The sequence below is a fragment of the Cherax quadricarinatus genome, chromosome 66, assembly GCF_038502225.1.
Source record: "Cherax quadricarinatus isolate ZL_2023a chromosome 66, ASM3850222v1, whole genome shotgun sequence".
In the NCBI taxonomy this organism is placed as follows: domain Eukaryota; kingdom Metazoa; phylum Arthropoda; class Malacostraca; order Decapoda; family Parastacidae; genus Cherax; species Cherax quadricarinatus.
The window spans coordinates 24,465,493-24,486,339 of record NC_091357.1 but is presented as its reverse complement, the minus strand read 5'-3'; the positions used below and the strand labels follow the sequence as shown (position 1 = coordinate 24,486,339).

Here is a 20,847-nt window from a genome sequence, read left to right as displayed (position 1 = left end):
AATAAAGGCTTAACTTTGCAATCACCACTAGCATTGGCACACATCAACAAAGTAAGCCTGTCTTTCATAGGCTTATGTCCTGGGAGTGCCTTTTCCTCCTGAGTAATGTAGGTCCTGCTTGGCATTTTCTTCCAGAACAGGCCTGTTTCATCACAATTAAACACTTGTTCAGGTTCCAGTCCTTCAGTTTCTATGTACTCCTTGAATTCATGCACATATTTTTCAGCCGCTTTGTGGTCCGAACTGGCAGCCTCACCATGCCGTATCACACTATGGATGCAACTACGCTTCTTAAATCTCTCAAACCAACCTTTGCTGGCCTTAAATTCACTCACATCATCACTAGTTGCAGGCATTTTTTTAATTAAATCGTCATGCAACTTCCTAGCCTTTTCACATATGATCGCTTGAGAGACGCTATCTCCTGCTAGCTGTTTTTCATTTATCCACACCAATAACAGTCTCTCAACATCTTCCATCACTTGCGATCTTTGTTTCGAAAACACAGTTAAACCTTTGGCAACAACAGCTTCCTTGATTGCCGTTTTCTTGCCCACAATAGAAGCGATGGTTGATTTTGGTTTCTTGTACAACCTGACCAGGTCGGTGATACGTACTCCACTTTCATACTTATCAATGATCTCTTTCTTAATTTCAATGGGTATTCTTACCCTTTGAGGTGTAGGGTTGGCACTAGAAGCTTTCTTGGGGCCCATGGTCACTTATTTTCCACAAACAGCACCGAAAACACTGTAATAATACGAAATATTCCGAGTGTATTCTTGAATGTTACCGCGGAGGCTAGCTGGTATACTCTGTTTTCTCTTACAATAAGAGCATGGGAAGATACTATAGTCAAAATTGGACAGGAAATGGCGGACGCTTCCGCCACTGCTGCCACCATATTATGGCCTATTTTATTCATTCTAGAGTATATATCATGTTTCTGTGTTAATTATATTTATTATGTCGTATTAAATGAATTGTGATAGATAAATAAGCCACACAGTTGATATTAGTGTCATATTCAAGTATTTTGTCTTGTCTCCAGACTGCATGAATGGATTAATGGCTTTTCAATTAATTTAAATGAGGAAAATTGATTTGATATATGAGTAAATTGAGTTACAAGGTCGGTCATGGAATAGATTAAACTCATAAGTCAAGGTTCCACTGTATATTAGAGCTGATTTCCTCTATTCTTTTTATTTCAGTATACAGTACACTACTGTACCAATAGTCAAAAATATACCAGAAATGTTACAAATGGTCTAGTGTTTTTAAAGCAATAACAAACATGGTTAACACAAACTCACTACCATTGCAGTATGCTCCTCACTTAGCGATGAATTCATTTAATGACGTAGTCTAAGGAACGGAACTCTGTCATTAAGTGAGGAACGGAGCTCTGTCATTGAGGAACGGAACTCTGTCATTGAGGAACGGAGCTCTGTCATTGAGGAACGGAACTCTGTCATTAAGTGAGGAACGGAACTCTGTCATTAAGTGAGGAACGGAACTCTGTCATTAAGTGAGGAACGGAACTCTGTCATTAAGTGAGGAACGGAACTCTGTCATTAAGTGAGGAATGGAACTCTGTCATTAAGTGAGGAGAGGCTGTACTATAATTTGCTAAAATGGAGCTTCAAATCTTTTAATATTGTAACTACTTTGTTTCTTCTAATGGCTTCCATTTCCTCCTCTTCATTGACCTCTTCAGCTTTTCCATAAAGTGCTGTTCTGTCTGCCATGTATATTTTAATGAATTTCCTCTCTTGATGCTTTCCATAATTACTCACAGATTAATGATGTCCCATGCTCTTAGAAACTGTTGCTATTAAAATACTTCTAAATTAATTAATGCATTATTTTTACCTGTATTTATGAGTTCACAATCACCTTCAGCCATCCACTCAGCACAAAGGTGACTCATGTTGTCTTTGCATAAAGGATTTCTAAATTTTTTTTTTTTTTAAGGGTGCCTGGCAAAATTCTAACTATAACCTTTAAATCAAACGAACAGCTGTTAGAGGACGGCAAAATTGCTCATGAACACAAATTTACTGTACACAGTGTTGAAGACATGACACTGTGTGTGGCCTCAGGAACAGTTTGTAAGTGCTCTTCATGTTTCTCAAGTAGTTTTAATATGTATTAGTTGCATTTAATTTAACCCTTTGACTGTTTCGGTCATATATATACGTCTTACAAGGTACCGTGTTTGGCGCATATATACTCATAAATTCTAGCGGCTTCAAATCAAGCAGGAGAAAGCTGGTAGGCCCACATGTGAGAGAATGGGTCTGTGTGGTCAGTGTGCACCATATAAAAAAAATCCTGGAGCACACAGTGCATGAGAAAAAAAAAACTAACCGTTTTTTTAATTAAAATGCCGAATTTGTGGTCTATTTTCGTATAGCATTTATGGTTGTATTATCGTTTTTTTGGTCTCATTTGATAGAATGGAAAACATATTATAGGAATAGAGGTGATTTTGATTGATTTTACTATAAAAAGAACCTGGAAATGGAGCTCAAAGTAGGGGAAATGTTTGATTTTTGCCGATGTTCAAAAGTAAACAAATGATGTCATTTTCCAATAAATGTCCAAGTAGCCATTCTAATATGCAGTCATGAATGGGTTGACATTATTTATACAATTATTACAATATTGCAGTAGTCTGCATAACAGTAAATCTTCTATTTTTTATTTGAATAAAAATTCAAAATAGAAAGCAAGAGTAATATCAGAGGGGCCTGGAGACATGATTGATGAACAAAAAAATTTTTATTTTAGAGCCAGGAATGTCTGCATTGTTCATTCTGGACTTTATTTTGAAATTGTCATATTTTTTTAATTTTCGTGAAATTGGCCAAATTGCAAATTTCTGACCATGATATTGGGTAGTTGAAATCGGTAAATGGGCAATTTCTTGTCCTCAATCGATAGAAAAAATGGAGTTCTAAAGAAATAGCTATGAGTTTGGTCAACTGAGACAATGGAATTAGCCGAAAATAGGGCTCAGAGTGGGCAAAATCGCCGATTTATAAATATTGCTGAGGTCGCTAACTTTGCAAGAGCGTAATTCCGCCAGTTTTCCATGAAATTTCGTGTTTTTTGGTATCATTACAATCAGGAAAAGATTCTCTATCATTTCATAAGAATTTTTTTTTTTTTTTTAAATTTTGCAACACCAGGAAACACCTGAGGATTGGAGGTTGCAACAGTCAAGGGGTTAAAGAAGCCTTTACATTTTTTTCTCCTTCAACCATTTTACAAAGGTAAATAAAGTCCCTCATAATTGGCTGAAAATCTTTTTGAATATTCAATTATTTTTTATTATTGTGTTATTCAGATAAAATATTATTTTATTATGAAAAGTTAATTTGAAATTCTAAGTTTTGAGAGAGAGATGTTTAAATTGATACTTGTATAAAATTGTGTAATAGCTCATTAAGGTATTTTCAGCTGCTGCCAACCCAGATGCTGTGGTTCCACACACTGAAAGGTTATTAATTGAGGGACAAGTCAGCTACACATTGGAATGTGAACCTGCAGGTTAGTATTTTTCTGCCTCTAGATACAAGTTTTTGTTGTACTGTAATAAATACCTGGACTGTGCTCATTAAATGAATAGGGCCCCAACTTATGATACTCCAAATTATGCTGTTTTTGCATGTACGACATTGGCCCTTTGGAACCAGTTAATCACAGATAAGCTGCTCGTACTTCCAATGGTGAGGACTACTTCAGTAATGAAGGAAGGCAGCATTATAGGTGATGGCTGAAGTGAATATTCTCCCAGTGCTTTCTTTATTTTTGTTGTTACATATAAGAAGGGCTGAGTTTGATTAGTATCTGAGGTATTGAAGCTAATTCTTGGGAAGTTTTGGGAAAAGGTTGGTTAAGTGGGTGGGTGAAAATGGTTTAGAGAAGGACCTGCCTAGTTTGGGCCAGTAGGCATACTGCAGTATTCCTCCATTTTTTATGTTCGTAAGTTCTTAAATATCAATCAGTCAATCCAAGTTTATTCTCTATAAGGATTACAATGTGGGGTTTACAGATTTTGGTTATTGTGTTGTTTACATGTAATAAAATGCTAATTACAGAGGGGGCCACTAGAACACCTAGCATGGCTAGGCATTTCGGGCAAACTTAGAATAATTCTTAACCCTAAATTATTGCAAATTGTGGAGTAAGTTGACTAAATACCTTGTGACTAAATACTAAGTGACTAAATGCTAGTTTGTGAGTTTAGCAATGTGAATGCTGTTGTTTTGGCACAATACATAGTTTCTATATTGGAGTGTCACAGGCAAATTTGTGACTAGTTAGGAATCATTATTTTAAGATTAAGATACGTATTTCTGTGCTTATAGTCAAATGGGTGAGCGAGTGAGCGTAAGTGTTAACCACCAGGTGGTTTTTATGTAGTTAGTTGACAGGGTGCATCAGGAAGATAAGATGTTTTCTAATGGTAGTTTTGAAGGTGATGAATGTGTCTGCAGTTCTAGAGTTTTCAGGTAGGGTGTTCCAGATTTTAGGGCCTTTGACATGCATTGAATTTTTGTAAAGGTTTAGTTGGACACGGGGAATGTCGTAGAGATGTTTGTGTCTGGTGTTATGCTTGTGCGTCCTGTCACAACTATCAAGAAAGCATTTTAGGTCAAGGTTAATATTGGATTTTAAGGTCCTGTGTATGTAGATTGCACAGTAGTAAGTGTGGATGTTCTGAACAGGGAGTAAGTTTAGGTATATGAAGAGTGGGGGGGGTGTGTTGCCAGGGATGGGATTTAGTGATTATTCTTACTGCAGCTTTTTGTATTATCTTACAAAACAGCAGTGTATTGATTTACAGGTGCCTTGGAAGAGACAGTTAATAACCTTTGAAATGATCCTTGACATTATAAAGCATTCTGAAGAGAATGAAATGGCACTAGCATTGCGTGTGTGTACAGCTTAAACAGTTCAACCATTGCAACTAATACTGAGGATACAAAGTTCATTTCTTGGATCATGTTAAATGCTATGCACCGATGCATTCAGTGATCATCCAAGAAGCCAACTGGTTTGATAAGCAAAATAGAAAATCATTTGATGATGCCAAAAGATGACCAGCACCAGAAAAGAATGCTTCAATGGAATGGTGATACACAAAAAGGCTTCGAGCTAGTGGTAGTACTGGTGATGTACTCTTATTTAATGGTATAAACCTTGGTAATAAATACTGACAAGTTGGTTTAAAAAAACACATAAGCAAACACTAGGAAACATTAGAAAATGTTTCGATCTGGAACTTTGATCACTTCTATTTGCTTACGTGTTTTTCTAAACCAGCTCTTATTTAATGCAGTGGCTGGTCAAGAGCTCATTTGCATAATGTTATAAGTGTATGGTGAAGCTGCTGGAGCTGATGATAAAGCAACAAAGTCATTTGTGAAAGTGTGTTCTGACATAATTGAAGATGGTAATTACTGCTTGCTTCAAATGTTTTTGGGGAGAAAATTTGTGACAGGACATGTGCATTTCTAAGACAGAAAAAAGTTTGGCATGATATGAAGCGGCAAAAGATAGTTTTTTTAACTTTTGGTTGTAGATAATGATACCAGTTATTACAATATTAAACCTCTCCCAGTGTCTTTTCTCTGGAAAATTCTAGAGCATTGAAAGGGATTGCCAAAACTCTGTATTCTATCGGCCTCGGGTAACCCAAATTGCCCCGGCATGATAATGGCTATCTTTGTACTTAGCAAACCAAAATTGTAATTACACATTGTAACCTTTACAAAGAAATAAACCTTTATCTTTAATGAATGTTTTACACTGATTTTGCCATTATTTCTTGAAAAACACTAAATTTGCTTGCTCAAGGCATGGGTTGCCTTTAAAATTTTTACTTATGTTTGATGATGCCACAGAGCGTCCAACTCTTGCACATAATTTTGATTCTGTTGCCGAGGTTGTGTTCCTTCCACCAAATATGACCTCCCATGCTGCCCATGGACCAGGGTGCATATGTTACCTGGCACTCAGGTCCACACAGATAAGGACAACCCTCAAGGATTTTTGGAGGGTTTATAACACCTATGACAAATTTATAAACATTGAGGTGGCTGTCAGTAAAGTCAAGTAGTCAATCATGATTGGTGTTTTGAAGGAAATTAACCCCTCAGTTGGTACATGTTTTCTGTAAGTTTGAACACCTTATGAAGGAAGTGGTGGACAACACAGTGAATGGCAATGAACTTTATCTTGATATTGTGGCAGCTGTGGAGGAGTTGGTAGATTTGCATAATACTAATATTAATGTAATACAGTATAATATTTGTATAATGTTAATGTAACATAATATATGATATATAATGAATGACAGTAGTTTGTTGGATTATGTATTGGTAGATAAAAGACTGTTGAGTAGACTTCAGGATGTACATGTTTATAGAGGGGCCACAGATATATCAGATCACTTTCTAGTTGTAGCTACACTGAGAGTAAAAGGTAGATGGGATACAAGGAGAATAGAAGCATCAGGGAAGAGAGAGGTGAAGGTTTATAAACTAAAAGAGGAGGCAGTTAGGGTAAGATATAAACAGCTATTGGAGGATAGATGGGCTAATGAGAGCATAGGCAATGGGGTCGAAGAGGTATGGGGTAGGTTTAAAAATGTAGTGTTAGAGTGTTCAGCAGAAGTTTGTGGTTACAGGAAAGTGGGTGCAGGAGGGAAGAGGAGCGATTGGTGGAATGATGATGTAAAGAGAGTAGTAAGGGAGAAAAAGTTAGCATATGAGAAGTTTTTACAAAGTAGAAGTGATGCAAGGAGGGAAGAGTATATGGAGAAAAAGAGAGAGGTTAAGAGAGTGGTGAAGCAATGTAAAAAGAGAGCAAATGAGAGAGTGGGTGAGATGTTATCAACAAATTTTGTTGAAAATAAGAAAAAGTTTTGGAGTGAGATTAACAAGTTAAGAAAGCCTAGAGAACAAATGGATTTGTCAGTTAAAAATAGGAGAGGAGAGTTATTAAATGGAGAGTTAGAGGTATTGGGAAAATGGAGGGAATATTTTGAGGAATTGTTAAATGTTGATGAAGATAGGGAAGCTGTGATTTCGTGTATAGGACAAGGAGGAATAACATCTTGTAGGAGTGAGGAAGAGCCAGTTGTGAGTGTGGGGGAAGTTCGTGAGGCAGTAGGTAAAATGAAAGGGGGTAAGGCAGCCGGGATTGATGGGATAAAGATAGAAATGTTAAAAGCAGGTGGGGATATAGTTTTGGAGTGGTTGGTGCAATTATTTAATAAATGTATGGAAGAGGGTAAGGTACCTAGGGATTGGCAGAGAGCATGCATAGTTCCTTTGTATAAAGGCAAAGGGGATAAAAGAGAGTGCAAAAATTATAGGGGGATAAGTCTGCTGAGTATACCTGGTAAAGTGTATGGTAGAGTTATTATTGAAAGAAATTAAGTTTAAGACGGAGAATAGGATAGCAGATGAACAAGGAGGCTTTAGGAAAGGTAGGGGGTGTGTGGACCAGGTGTTTACAGTGAAACATATAAGTGAACAGTATTTAGATAAGGCTAAAGAGGTCTTTGTGGCATTTATGGATTTGGAAAAGGAATATGACAGGGTGGATAGGGGGGCAATGTGGCAGATGTTGCAAATGTATGGTGTAGGTTACTGAAAGCAGTGAAGAGTTTTTACGAGGATAGTGAGGCTCAAGTTAGAGTATGTAGGAAAGAGGGAAATTATTTCCCAGTAAAAGTAGGCCTTAGACAAGGATGTGTGATGTCACCGTGGTTGTTTAATATATTTATAGATGGGGTTGTAAGAGAAGTAAATGCGAGGGTCTTGGCAAGAGGCGTGGAGTTAAAAGATAAAGAATCACACACAAAGTGGGAGTTGTCACAGCTGCTCTTTGCTGATGACACTGTGCTCTTGGGAGATTCTGAAGAGAAGTTGCAGAGATTCGTGGATGAATTTGGTAGGGTGTGCAAAAGAAGAAAATTAAAGGTGAATACAGGAAAGAGTAAGGTTATGAGGATAACAAAAAGATTAGGTGATGAAAGATTGAATATCAGATTGGAGGGAGAGAGTATGGAGGAGGTGAATGTATTCAGATATTTGGGAGTGGACGTGTCAGCGGATGGGTCTATGAAAGATGAGGTGAATCATAGAATTGATGAGGGGAAAAGGGTGAGTGGTACCAGCACTTAGGAGTCTGTGGAGACAAAGAACTTTGTCCTTGGAGGCAAAGAGGGGAATGTATGAGAGTATAGTTTTACCAACGCTCTTATATGGGTGTGAAGCATTTGTGATGAATGTTGCAGCGAGGAGAAGGCTGGAGGCAGTGGAGATGTCATGTCTGAGGGCAATGTGTGGTGTGAATATAATGCAGAGAATTCGTAGTTTGGAAGTTAGGAGGAGGTGCGGGATTACCAAAACTGTTGTCCAGAGGGCTGAGGAAGGGTTGTTGAGGTGGTTCGGACATGTAGAGAGAATGGAGCGAAACAGAATGACTTCAAGAGTGTATCAGTCTGTAGTGGAAGGAAGGCAGGGTAGGGGTCGGCCTAGGAAAGGTTGGAGGGAGGGGGTAAAGGAGGTTTTGTGTGCGAGGGGCTTGGACTTCCAGCAGGCGTGCGTGAGCGTGTTTGATAGGAGTGAATGGAGACAAATGGTTTTTAATACTTGACGTGCTGTTGGAGTGTGAGCAAAGTAACATTTATGAAGGGGTTCAGGGAAACCGGCAGGCCGGACTTGAGTCCTGGAGATGGGAAGTACAGTGCCTGCACTCTGAAGGAGGGGTGTTAATGTTGCAGTTTAAAAACTGTAGTGTAAAGCACCCTTCTGGCAAGACAGTGATGGAGTGAATGATGGTGAAAGTTTTTCTTTTTCAGGCCACCCTGCCTTGGTGGGAATCGGCCAGTGTGATAATAAATAAATAATAAATAAATATAATGTGTAGCCAATAATAAGAAAATCCTTTTGTTAGTTTCATATAATAAGCATTATGTTAAGTGGTAATCTGCACAATCATTTGATTCAAGCAACAAGGTATGGACTTATATATTTTATTAAAAAAAGAAAAACACGTGAGCAAACACTAGAACATTTTTTTTTTAAACACATCGGCACACATAAGTATGATAAGGCACCTAAATTACTGGGAACGTTTAACCCTTTGAGGGTTTTGGTCGTACTAGTACGTCTTACGCGTAGGGGTTTTTGTCGTACTAGTACGCATAAATTCTAGCGGCCTCAAATCTCGCAGGAAAAGGCTGATAAGCCTAGATGTGAGAGAATGGGTCTGTGTGGTGGGTGTGCGCAGTAGGAAAGAAATCTGGGACCCAGTGGTGCATTGTGGGAATGCCATCATAGTACACAATTTCCACCGTGCCCTGTGGTAAGAAGTTCCTCACTCCTCGGCGAATTGGGACACTTTTGTTCCCCAGTGACAGTTCTAATACAGATGGAAGTGACAGTGAAGATGAGTTTCAAGGTTCTGGTGAGGTTTTGACCGAAACTAATGACCATAATATGGGTAATAGTGAGGAAAACCCAGACAACCCACAGCCTTCCACCTCTGGTGCTGGGCCGTCGTTCAGTTGTACCAGAATCAAAGAGGAAACTCCTATTTCCCAAAATCCCAGACTCAGATGTGAGCATTGGTGATGATAGTGATAGTGATTATGAACTACAAGCTCTTCAAACTTGTTCCAAGAATGGAGGAGGAGGAGGAGGCAGAGGAGGAGGAGGCAGAGGAGGAGGAGGCAAGAGGAGGAGGAGGCAAGAGGAGGAGGAGGCAAGAGGAGGAGGAGGCAGAGGAGGAGGAGGAGGAGGAAGAAGAAGAGGAGGAGGAGGAGGAAGAAGAGGAGGAGGAGGAGGAGGAGGAAGAGGAGGAGGAGGAGGAGGAGGAAGAAGAAGAATACGTAATGATAACAATAATACATAATAATAATACATAATAATAATAATACATAATAATAATAATACATAATAATAATAATAATACATAATAATAATAATACATAATAATAATAATACATAATAATAATAATAGGTAATAATAATAATATGTAATAATAAATGTTCACCCATGACAGTAACAAGATAAGGGGAGATAACATCTGATAAGTGCTGACGTTTGATGAGGGTAAATGAGGGTAGAGCTGATGCCAAAAGATGAGATGAACATCGCCCTCCCTTTGTTTTTGCTGGTATACTAACATTTCTGTCTGTCTATTTGCCTGTCTGTCAAGCTCCCTGTCTATCCATCTAGCTCTCTGTCTCAGAGAGCCACAAGACTGCGTCATCACTTTTACTCACATCTTCAAGCAGAGTATAGCACTTTGTCTGGGTTTCTTGGGTTATCCTAGGTAATTTATACTATGTATACTTGTATTTATGTGTACCTGTGAGACAGAGATAGACAGACAGATAGAATGAGGGAGAAAGATAATTAGATAGAATGGAGGAGGGGAAGCAGCATCCGACCCCATTGTTTTGACAGGCCGGAGGGGGAAAGAGTAATGAGCCAATATGTCACTTTGACAGCTGCCGACTCCTTGTAATTTACACTATGGACGAGGAGGAGGAAGAGTAGGGGGAAGAGGAAGAAGAGGAGGAGGAGGAAGAGGAGGAGGAGGAAGAGGAAGAGTAGGAGGAAGAGGAAGAGGAGGAGGAAGAGGAATAGTAGGAGGAAGATTAGGGGGAAGAGGAGGAAGAGGAAGAAGAGGAGGAGGAAGAGGAAGAAGAGGAGGAGGAGGAAGAGGAGGAGGAGGAAGAGGAAGAGTAGGAGGAAGAGGAAGAGTAGGAGGAAGAGGAAGAGGAGGAAGAGGAAGAGTATGAGGAAGAGTAGGGGGAAGAGGAGGAAGAGGAAGAAGAGGAGGAGGAGGGTGGAACACTAGTACACTGGTACTGGTACACTAACATTTCTGTCTGTCTATTTGTCTGTCTGTCAAGCTCCCTGTCTATCTGTCTTTCCGTCTAGCTCTCTGTCTCAGAGAGCCACAAGACTGTGTCATCACTTTTACTCACATCTTCAAGCAGAGTATAGCACTTTGTCTGGATTTCTTGGGTTATCCTAGGTAATTTATACTATGTATACTTGTATTTATGTGTACCTGTGAGACAGAGATAGACAGACAGATAGAAAGAGAGAGACAGATTGAAAGAGATAGAATGAGGGAGAAAGATAAAACACCATTGTGTATGACACCATGTTTCAGAGTTCCACAAGCTGCAGAACTAATAGGGATATATTCAGTGACTGTATATTGGTATATATATTATAGAACAATAATAATAAACAATGTTTTGTTTTGTTTGTTTTTGTAAACAAGTTTTTATTTATTTATTTATTTATTTATTTATTTAAAAATTTGTGCACACATACAGAGGTACAAAAAATACAGATAAGAGCAGCATGCCAAAGCCACTTATACTATGCATAGCATTACGGGCTGGCTTAAAATTAACTTAAGATGAACTAAGCAATGATGACATCAGTGATAAAACTTTAATGTAAACAGATAACTATAAAGCACAAGTGAGTATTACAAAGACAGGTCATATGGTTGTATGCATTGTTGTACATTCAGTAGAATGGAGTATTCTGTTAGGTAGTGTATTTAAAAAATAATAAAGTTAGATTGGGTTTTAGGTTTAACATTTATGTGATATAATTGTGAGAAACATTTAAGATATACAATTTATAAGGTTCAGTTATTCAGTATTTATTTGGTTTTGGGTGAGTAAGTGATCTTGAGAAGAGACTTGAATTTATAAACAGGTAGTGTTTCTTTTATATTTACAGGTAATGAATTCCAGATTTTAGGGCCTTTTATGTGCATTGAGTTTTTGCATAGTGTGAGATGGACACGAGGAACATCAAAGAGTGATCTGTGCCTTGTGTTATGGTCATGTGTTCTGTTGAGGTTTTGTAAACAATATATTGATAATTATGTTTGTGTGCTTATTGTGTTGTATACGAGTGTATATATGTACATTGCACCTTACTTTGGTCTCATAGGCCACATAAGTTATGTGAAAAAATAAAATAGTGAAAAAAACAAGAAACCTTCAAATACAAGTAAACTAAAGTTTACCGGGTGAGCGGCAGTCGCCGCTGTTGCCATACGCGGCTCATTTTCTGCAAACTTCATGCATCCATATCTCCGTAAGTATTGATGTTAAATTTTTTTGTTTATCCTATAATGTTTAGAAAAAAAACCTCTATTTTTTCATAAGAAAAAATATTTTTTTTTTTTTTTGAAATTTGCCCGACCCTGAGAACGAGTTTCGGAGAGGGCCTGTCGACCCTCAAAGGGTTAAAGCCCTTGATCTGTATTCCCTGGAATGCAGACGAGAGAGATACCTGGAGTTTACCTGGAGAGAGTTCTGTGGGTCAACGCCCCCGCGGCCCGGTCTGTGACCAGGCCTCCTGGTGGATCAGAGCCTGATCAACAGGCTGTTACTGTTGGCTGCGCGCAAACCAACGTACAAGCCACAGCCCGGCTGGTCAGGTACCGACTTAGGTGCTTGTCCAGTGCCGGCTTGAAGACTGCCAGGGGTCTATTGGTAATCCCCCTTATGTATGCTGGGAGGCAGTTGAACAGTCTCGGGCCCCTGACACTTATTGTATGGTCTCTTAACGTGCTAGTGACACCCCTGCTTTTCATTGGGGGGATGTTGCATTGTCTGCCAAGTCTTTTGCTTTCGTTATGAGTGATTTTCGTGTGCAAGTTCGGTACTAGTCCCTCTAGGATTTTCCAGGTGTATATAATCATGTATCTCCCGCCTGCATTCCAGGGAATACAGGTTCAGGAACTTCAAGTGCTCCCAGTAATTGAGGTGTTTCATCTCCGTTATGCGCACCATGAAGGTTCTCTGTACATTTTCTAGGTCAGCAATTTCACCTGCCTTGAAAGGTGCTGTTAGTGTGCAGCAATATTCCAGCCTAGATAGAACAAGCGACCTGAAGAGTGTCATCATGGGCTTGGCATCCCTAGTTTTGAAGGTTCTCATTATCCATCCTGTCATTTTTCTAGCAGCTGCGATTGATACAATGTTATGGTCCTTGAAGGTGAGATCCTCCGACATGATCACTCCCAGGTCTTTGACGTTGGTTTTACGCTCTATTTTGTGGCCGGAATTTGTTTTGTACTCTGATGAAGTTTTAATTTCCTCGTGTTTACCATATCGGAGCAATTGAAATTTCTCATCATTGAACTTCATATTGTTTTCTGCACCCCATTGAAAGATTTGGTTGATGTCTGCCTGGAGCCTTGCAGTGTCTGCAATGAAAGACACTTGACATGCAGATTCGGGTGTCATCTGCAAAGAAAGACACGGTGCTGTGGCTGACATCCTTGTCTGTCAGATATGAGGATGAGAAACAAGATGGGAGCGAGAACTGTGCCTAGTGGAACAGAGCTTTTCACCGTAGCCGCCTCGGACTTTACTCTGTTGACTACTACTCTTTGTGTTCTGTTTGTGAGGAAATTATAGATCCATCTACCAACTTTTCCTGTTATTCCTTTAGCACGCATTTTGTGCGCTATTATGCCATGGTCACACGTGTTGAAGGCTTTTGCAAAGTCTGTATATATTACATCTGCATTCTTTTTTCTTCTAGTGCATCTAGGACCTTGTCGTAGTGATCCAATAGTTGAGACAGACAGGAGCGACCTGCTCTAAACCCATGTTGCCCTGGGTTGTGTAATTGATGGGTTTCTAGATGGGTGGCGATCTTGCTTCTTAGGACCCTTTCAAAGATTTTCATGATATGGGATGTTAGTGCTATCGGTCTGTAGTTCTTTGCTATTGCTTTACTGCCCCCTTTGTGGAGTGGGGCTATGTCTGTTGTTTTTAGTAACTGTGGGATGACCCCCGTGTCCATGCTCCCTCTCCATAGGATGGTAAAAGCTCATGATAGGGGCTTCTTGCAGTTCTTGATGAACACGGAGTTCCATGAGTTTGGCCCTGGGGCAGAGTGCATGGGCATGTCATTTATCGCCTGTTCGAAGTCATTTGGCGTCAGAATAACATCAGATAGGCTTGTGTTAACCAAATTGTGTGGCTCTCTCATAAAAAAATTAATTTTGATCTTCGACTCTGTCTAGTTAGCGGCTTGCTAAATACTGAGTCATATTGGGGCTTGAGTAGCTCACTCATTTCCTTGCTGTCATCTGTGTAGGACCCATCTTGTTTAAGTAGGGGCAGAATACTGGACGTTGTTCTCGACTTTGATTTGGCATAGGAAAAGAAATACTTTGGGTTTCTTTCGATTTCATTTATGGCTTTTAGTTCTTCCTGCGATTCCTGACTCCTATAAGATTCCTTTAGCTTAAGTTCGATGTTTGCTATTTCTCTGACCAGTGACTCCCTACGCATTTCAGATATATTGGCATCTTTTAGCTGCTCTGTTATTTTTTTTCGTCAGCTGTAAAGGTAGCGCCTGTCTCTTTCTATTTTACATCTACTCCTCCTTTTTCTTAAAGGAATAAGCCTTGAGCATTCATCAAGTGCCACCGAGTTAATCTGTTCTAGGCATAAAAAAACCATACCACGGGCGGGATTGAACCCGCGGTCAGAGAGTCTCAAAACTCCAGACCGTCGTGTTAGCCACTGGCTAACGCGACGGTCTGGAGTTTTGAGACTGACCACGAGTTCAATCCCGCCCGTGGTATAGTTTGTTTGCAATCGTGTCTTTACGATTTCGTGAGTCATGTTCTAGGCATAAGTTGGAGTCTGTGTTGCTTAGTCTATCTTCCCAGCTTATATTGGTTAGGACTTGATTTACTTGGTCCCACTTTATGTTCTTGTTATTGAAGTTGAATTTGTTGAAGGCTCCCTCGTGACTAATCTCATTATGTCGGTCTGAGGCTCCGCGCATACATGTCTGAACCTCGATTATGTTGTGATCTGAGTATATTGTTTTTGATATGGTGACATTTCGTATCAGATCATCATTGTTAGTGAAGATGAGGTCTAGTGTATTCTCCAGTCTAGTAGGCTCTGTTATTTATTGGTTTAAGTTGAATTTTGTGCAGAGATTTAAAAGCTCGCGTGTGTGTGAGTTTTTGTCAGAGCTGCCTCCCGGTGTTATCACTGCAACAACATTATTTGCTATATTCCTCCATTTTAGGTGCCTTAAGTTGAAATCCCCCAGGAGCAAGATGTTGGGGGCAGGAGCTGGCAGATTTTCCAGACAGTTTTCAATTTTTAACAGCTGTTCCTGGAATTGCTGGGACATTGCATCCGGAGGCTTGTAGACTACCACAATGACTAGGTTTTGGTTCTCGATCTTTACTGCTAAAACTTCCACTACATCATTTGAGGCATTAAGCAGTTCTGTGCGAACAAGTGACTCTGCGATATACAGGCCAGCCCCCCCCCCCTTTTGCCTGTTCACTCTGTCGCATCTGTATAGGTTGTAACCTGGGATCCATATTTCGTTGTCCAAGTGATCCTTTATGTGGGTCTCTGTGAAAGCCGCGAACATTGCATTTGCCTCTGCAAGCAGTCCACAGATGAAAGGTATTTTGTTGTTCGTTGCTGGCTTTAGACCCTGTATATTTGCAGAGAAGAGTGTCATCGTACTGGTGGTATTGGTGGTACAGTGGTCCCCCGCTTTTCGTAGTTCCCGGCAATCATAAAATTTGCCAATCAGAGGGGTATTTTCGTATAAACATGGACTCGCTTTTTATAGGTTGACTCGCGAGTCATAGTTCGTCCGGGACGCGTACGCACAGCGTGGGCCAGGGCGGCAACCAGTCTGGCATTGTTTACCAGTGAGCGAAGGTTCAATCGCGTGCTCCAGCGAAATATTTCATAATATCCCATTTATTTTAGTGCTTGCAAGTACTAAATAAGCTACCATGGCTCCAAAGAAAGCTCCTAGTGCCAAGCCTGTGGTAAAGAAGGTGAGAAATACGATTGAATTTAAGAAAACCATCATTGAACAGTATGAAAGTGGTACAAGTGTGGCCGAACTGTGCAGGATGTATAAGAAACCCTACACAACCTTATGTTCCATAGTGGCCAAGAAAAATGAAATAAAGGATGCTGTTGTTGCAAAGGGAGTAACTATGCTGACAAAAATGAGATCAGTACTGGAAGAGGTTGAGAAGTTATTATTGGTGTGGATAAATGAGAAACAATTAGCAGGAGATACTCTTATGACTTCGTTTATTTGTGAAAAGGCTAGGCAGTTGCATGAAGATTTGGTAAAGAAATTGCCTGCAAATAGTGGTGAAGTGAGTGGATTTAAGGCCAGCAAAGGCTGGTTTGAGAGATTTAAGAACCGTCCTGGCATACACAGAACCGTACTGGCATACACAGTGTGGTAAGGCATGGTGAGGCTGCCAGTTCGGACCACAAGGCGGCTGAAAAATATGTGCATGAATTCCAGGAGTACATAAACAGTGAAGGACTGAAACCTGAACAAGTGTTCAGTTGTGACGAAACAGGCCTCTTTTGGAAGAAAATGCCAAAGAGGACCTTCATTACACAAGAGGAAAAGGCAATGCCAGGACATAAGCCTATGAAAGACAGGCTGACGCTAATGTTCTGCGCTAATGCTAGTGGGGATTTCAAAGTGAAGCCATTACTAGTGTACCATTCTGAAAATCCCAGAGTGTTCAGGAAAAACAATGTTATGAAGAGTAAATTGTGTGTGTTTTGGAAATCTAATAGTAAGGATGGGTCACGAGGGAAATTTTCGTCGAGTGGTTCAATGAAGTGTTTGGCCCTAGTGTGAAGGAGTATCTCCTGGAAAAGAAATTGGATCGCAAGTGCGTGCTAGTAATGGACAATACACCTGCTCATCCTCCAAACTAGGATGACCTAATTTTCGAGGAGTTTGGGTTCATCACAATAAAGTTCTTGCTCCCGAATACCACTCCTCTCCTCCAACCCATGGACCAGCAGGTTATTGCAAACTTTAAAAAACTCTACACAAAAGCAGGTGCTTGACTGTGACCACAGACACTCACTTGACCCTAAGGGAATTTTGGAGAGAACACTTCAGCATCCTCCACTGCATAACCCTTACAGGTATGGCTTGGGAGGGAGTGACTACCAGGACTTTGAACTCTGCCTGGAGAAAATTGTGGCCAGATTGTGTCGACAAGAGGGATTTTGAAGGATTTGGGACTGACCCTAATGAGCCTATGTCTGTTGTAAAATCAATTGTGGCACTGGGGAGTTCCATGGGGTTGGATGTGAGTTTGGAGGATGTGGAAGAATTGGTGGAAGACCACAATGAAGAGCTCACCACTGAGGAGCTGAAAGAGCTTCAGCAGGAAGAGCAACACATCGCAGCTCAGAATCTTGCTGCAGAGGAGGAGGAAGAGAGATGGAAAAAGGTTCCTTCTTCAGAAATTAAAGAGATTTTTACTATGTGAGGTAAGATGGAAAGCTTTATCGAGAAACATCACCCTAACAAGGTTGTTGCAAGCCAGGTTGGCAACATGTACAGTGACAAAGTCTTGGGCCATTTTAGGGAAGTGTTAAAGAGACGCCAGAAACAGAGCTCTCTCCACAGTTATTTTGTGAGACAGGACTCCAGTGACTCTCAAGCTGGTCCTAGTGGCATTAAGAAACAAAGAGAAGCAACCCCAGAAAAGCAAATGGTACCTGAGGTGTTGATGGAAGGGGATTCCCCTTCAAAACTATAAACAATCCACTCTCCCTCCTCCTCCAGTCTCCCATACACTAAGAAGAATCTCCAATAAAGGTAAGTGTTATGCTGTTAATGTTTCATTCATTTCCCATTGTATTGTTTATGTGCTACATGTATATTTCATGTTAAAAAATTTTTTGTTTTAATACTTCTGGGTGTCAGGAACGGATTAATTGTATTTACATTATTTCTTACGGGGAAAATTGATTCGTAAATCGTAAATTTCGTTTATAGTAACGGCTCCAGGAACGGATTAATTATGAACAACGAGGGACCACTGTACTGGGGTTGACTTTTTTTTCCGGCATTAGCATCTGTGTCTGTTGGTTTGGAGTGGAGGCCATCAACTGTGGTTCCACTCCAGGAATGACTGGATTTGCTGTACGATTTCTGCCATTTCCTGCCAGTTTTTTTTCCTTCCTGGCACTAAAAAACCTCTCCCTCTTGAGTGGCTGTGGCTACCCAGGTTTTCCCATGGCCTGGATGTTTTGTATCTTTTTGTCCTCTTTAGATGGTGTGCCTGGCAATTTAAGTTATAGCACAGTCTTTCCTGTACTGAAGAGGGACACATTTCATGGTGAAAAAGCTTACAGGAAGGGAGTTTGCATTTTCCTGTTGTCATATGGGCATGGCATTTTCTAGGGTGGTCAAAGTTGCACGTCCCATCTGTTTTTCCAGATTTCCCATGCCCACAGATACCAAGTGCATAGTATGTGCACAGGCTTGGTTTCCATTTGCCTTGGGTTTCTGTGACTGTATTCCCTGTTGATGCATGTTTACCTGTCTCTTTCCTATCCTCACTAGCACTAACAATGGGGCTCTCACCAGTTGTTTTTGGTAATGTATCCTCACTAATGCTAGTGGAATCCCCTCGTTTGCTATCTCCTGTGGTATTACTAGTTTGTAATATTGGTTTTATCTTGTCCTTGACTACACTTGTTTCCCCACTACAGCTCCTGTCTCCCTCAAGGTCATTTATATGCATTCCCTCCTGCATACATTTACTAACTACCTGGACAGCACCTCCAGCTTCACCATTACTGTCTCCCAGGACAGCACCTCCAGCTTCACCATTACTGTCTATCAGGACAGCACTATCAGCCCCACATTTACTGACTACTGGGGCAGCACCTCCAGCCTTACAGTTTCTGACTACATGGCCAGCACCATGATAATATATACTTGGAAAATCCTAGGGGGATTAGTATCAAACTTGCATACAAAAATCACTCCCTATGAAAGCAAAAGACTTGGGAGGAGATGCAACATTCCCCCAATGAAAAGCGGGGACACCATGAGTATACCTGGAGAGAGTTCCTGGGGTCAATGCCCCCATGGCCCAGTCTGTGACCAGGCCTCATGGTGAATCAGGGCCTGATCAACCAGGCTGTTACTGCTGGCCATGCAATCCAGTGTACGAACCACAGCCCGGCTGGTCAAGTACCAACTTTAGGTGCCTGACCAGTGCCTGCTTGAAGACAGCCAGGGGTCTATTTGTAATCCTCCTTATGTATGCTGGGAGGCAGTTGAACAATCTTGGACCCCTGACACTTATTGTGTTGTCTATTATCGTGCTAGTAGCACCCCTACTTTTCATTGGGGGATGTTGCATTGTCTGCCAAGTCTTTTGCTTTTGTAGGGAGTGATTTTTGTGTGCAAGTTTGGTACTAATCCCTCTAGGATTTTCCAAGTGTATATAATCATGTTTCTCTCCCGCCTGCGATCTAGGGAGTACAAGTTTAGGAATTTCAAGCGTTCTCAGTAATTGATGTGTTTTATCGCAGTTGTGCATTCCGTGAAAGTTCTCTGTACATTTTCTAGGTCAGCAATTTTGCCTTCTTTGAAAGGTGCTGTTAGTGTGCATCAATATTCCAACCGAGTACACTGAGAGACAACACAATATGTGTCCGAGGCCCAAGACTGTTCAACTGCCTCCCAGCATACATAAGGGGATTACCAATAGACCCCTGGCTGTCTTTAAGAAGGCACCTAAAGTCAGTACCTGACCAACCGGGCTGTGTTTCATATGTCAGTTTGCTTGTGGCCAGCAGTAACAGCCTGGCTGATCAGACCCTGATCCACCACGAGGCCTTGTCTCAGACCGAGCCACAGAGGCATTGACTCCCGAAACCCTCTCCAGGTTAACTCGGGTAAACATTGGGAGTTTCCCACCAAGGTAGGGTGACCCAAAAGAGAAAAATTTTCATCATCATTCACTCCATCACTGTCTTGCCCGAGGCATACTACGCTACAGTTATAAAGTTGGAACATTAACACCCCTCCTTCAGAGTGCCTGCTCTCTACTTCCCATCTCCAGGAATCAAATCCGGCCTGCTTGTTTCCCTGAATCCCTTCATAAATGTTAGTAAATAGGTAAGTTTATTCAGGTATACACAAATACAATTAGATAGATTATCATACATTGCAACATATGTGTAGAGAACATAGGATAACCCAAAAAAGTCAGAGTGACTTATTCCTGTTTCATACACTCCAACAGCATGTCACGTCCTTAAAACCATTTGTCACCATTTGCTTCTAACACGCTCGTGCACGCTTGCTGGAAGTCCAAGTCCCTTGCACGCAAAACCTCCTTTACCCCTCCCTCCAACCTTTCCTAGGTTGACCCCTACCCACCTTTCCTCCACTACAGATACAGTGGACCCTCCCTTTTTGTCGATCTCCGTTACCGGCGATTTCCATTTTCGCCGACTTTTTTCATCAAAATATTGTTAACGCTTTCATCGATTTCCTCCATTTTCGTGGATAGTACGGAACCTGTCCAGTGCCCAGAGTGCACACAAAGCTGCCTCCCACACACATTCTCAGGCAGTGTTGTGTTGTTTCTTGGTGAGTGAACATGTCCTTTAAGGTCATATGAAACATTTCCTAATAATCCATTGTTTTTGGCACTTGTTTATTGCGTGTGACTGCTAAATAAGCCAGCATGGGCCCAAAGAAAGCTTGTAGTGCCAGCTCTTTGGTAAAGAATGTGAGAAACACGATATAATTCAAGAAAAAGTTTGCAGAGAAATGCAAAAGTGGTGGTGGTAGATGATGGTAGTGATGGTGGTAGAGGGTGGTAGTGATGGTGGTAGAGGGTGGTAGTGATGGTGGTAGAGGGTGGTAGTGGTTGTGATGGAGGTAGAGAGTGGTAGTAATGGAGATTTC

The 20,847-nt window shown here is 40.8% G+C and overlaps 1 long non-coding RNA gene across 1 annotated transcript in view; it reads left to right on the top strand.

The window, feature by feature from the left end:
• Positions 1-1,463: 1,463 nt before the first annotated feature.
• The window catches only part of LOC138854679 (uncharacterized), a 365,248-nt gene continuing 345,864 nt past the window's right edge, over positions 1,464-20,847 (top strand). The window contains exons 1-2 of the long non-coding RNA XR_011393873.1: positions 1,464-2,114; positions 3,469-3,558. This is a non-coding gene — a long non-coding RNA (uncharacterized lncRNA). The remainder of the gene's footprint in view (positions 2,115-3,468; positions 3,559-20,847) is intronic.